Here is a 2,500-nt window from a genome sequence, read left to right on the forward strand (position 1 = left end):
TATCAGGGCCTGGACTGTGGTGTGTGTGTATATATATATATAAGTCTCAGGGTCTGGACTGTGGTGTGTGTGTGTATATATATAAGTATCAGGGCCTGGACTGTCGTGTTTGTGTATATATATATATATATAAGTATCAGGGCCTGTACTGTGGTGTGTGTGTGTATATATATATATAAGTCTCAGGGTCTGGACTGTGGTGTCTGTGTGTATATATATAAGTATCAGGGCCTGGACTGTGGTGTTTGTGTATATATATAAGTATCAGGGTCTGGACTGTGGTGTTTGTGTGTATATATATATATATATATATAAGTATCAGGGCCTGGACTGTGGTGTTTGTGTGTATATATATAAGTATCAGGTCCTGGACTGTGGTGTTTGTGTATATATATAAGTATCAGGGACTGGACTGTATTGTTTGTGTGTGTATATATATATAAGTATCAGGGCCTGGACTGTGGTGTTTGTTTATATATATATAAGTATCAGGGCCTAGACTGTGGTGTGTGTGTATATATATAAGTATCAGGGCCAGGACTGTGGTGTGTGTGTGTATATATATATCAGTCTCAGGGTCTGGACTGTGGTGTCTGTGTGTATATATATAAGTATCAGGGCCTGGACTGTGGTGTTTGTTTATATATATATAAGTATCAGGGCCTAGACTGTGGTGTGTGTGTATATATATAAGTATCAGGGCCAAGACTGTGGTGTGTGTGTGTGTATATATATATAAGTCTCAGGGCCTGGACTGTGGTGTGTGTGTATGTATATAAGTATCAGGGCCAGGACTGTGGTGTGTGTGTGTATATATATATAAGTCTCAGGGTCTGGACTGTGGTGTCTGTGTGTATATATATAAGTATCAGGGCCTGGACTGTGGTGTGTGTGTGTATATATATATATAAGTCTCAGGGTCTGGACTGTGGTGTGTGTGTATATATATATATAAGTATCAGGGCCTGGACTGTGGTGTTTGTGTACATATATATAAGTATCAGGGCCTGGACTGTGGTGTGTGTGTGTATATATATATATAAGTCGCAGGGACTGGACTGTGGTGTGTGTGTGTATATATATAATAAGTCTCAGGGTCTAGACTGTGGTGTCTGTGTGTATATATATAAGTATCAGGGCCTGGACTGTGGTGTTTGTGTATATATATATAAGTCTCAGGGCCTGGACTGTGGTGTTTGTGCATATATATATATAAGTATCAGGGCCTGGACTGTGGTGTTTGTGTATATATATATAAGTATCAGGGCCTGGACTGTGGTTTGTGCGTGTATATATATAAGTCTCAGGGCCTGGACTGTGGTGTTTATGTGTGTATATATATAAGTCTCAGGGCCTGGACTGTGGTGTTTGTGTGTATATATATATATAAGTATCAGGGCCTGGACTGTGGTGTTTGTGTATATATATAAGTCTCAGTGCCTGGATTGTGGTGTTTATGTGTTTATATATATAAGTCTCAGGGCCTGGACTGTGGTGTTTGTGTGTATATATATATATAAGTATCAGGGCCTGGACTGTGGTGTTTGTGTATATATATAAGTCTCAGTTCCTGGATTGTGGTGTTTATGTGTTTATATATATATAAGTATCAGGGCCTGGACTGTGATGTGAGTGTGTGTGTGTATATATATAAGTCTCAGGGACTGGACTGTGGTGTGTGTGTGTATATATATATAAGTCTCAGGGACTGGACTGTGGCGTTTGTGCATTTATATATATAAGTATCAGGGCCTGGACTGTGGTGTTTGTGTATATATATATAAGTATCAGGGCCTGGACTGTGGTTTGTGTGTGTATATATATAAGTCTCAGGGCCTGGACTGTGGTGTTTATGTATATATATATATATAAGTATCAGGGCCTGGACTGTGGTGTTTATGTATATATATATATAAGTATCAGGGCCTGGACTGTGGTGTTTGTGTATATATATATAAGTCTCAGTGCCTGGACTGTCGTGTTTATGTGTGTATATATATAAGTCTCAGGGCCTGGACTGTGGTGTTTGTGCATATATATAAGTCTCAGGGCCTGGACTGTGGTGTGTGTGTGTATATATATAAGTCTCAGGGCCTGGACTGTGGTGTGTGTGTGTATATATATAAGTCTCAGGGCCTGGACTGTGGTGTGTGTGTGAATATATATAAGTCTCAGGGCCTGGACTGTGGTGTGTGTGTGTATATATATATATATATATATATAAGTCTCAGGGCCTGGACTGTGGTGTGTGTGTGTATATATATAAGTATCAGGGCCTGGACTGTGGTGTGTGTGTGTGTGTATATAAGTATCAGGGCCTGGACTGTGGTGTGTGTGTGTGTATATATATAAGTATCAGGGTCTGGACTGTGGTGTGTGCGCATATATATATATATATATGTCTCAGGGCCTGGACTGTGGTGTGTGTGTTTGTATATATATATATATAAGTCTCAGGGACTGGACTGTGGTGTGTGTGTGTATATATATATATATAAGT

Source organism: Heterodontus francisci, chromosome 50 (assembly GCF_036365525.1).
Source record: "Heterodontus francisci isolate sHetFra1 chromosome 50, sHetFra1.hap1, whole genome shotgun sequence".
Lineage (NCBI taxonomy): Eukaryota > Metazoa > Chordata > Chondrichthyes > Heterodontiformes > Heterodontidae > Heterodontus > Heterodontus francisci.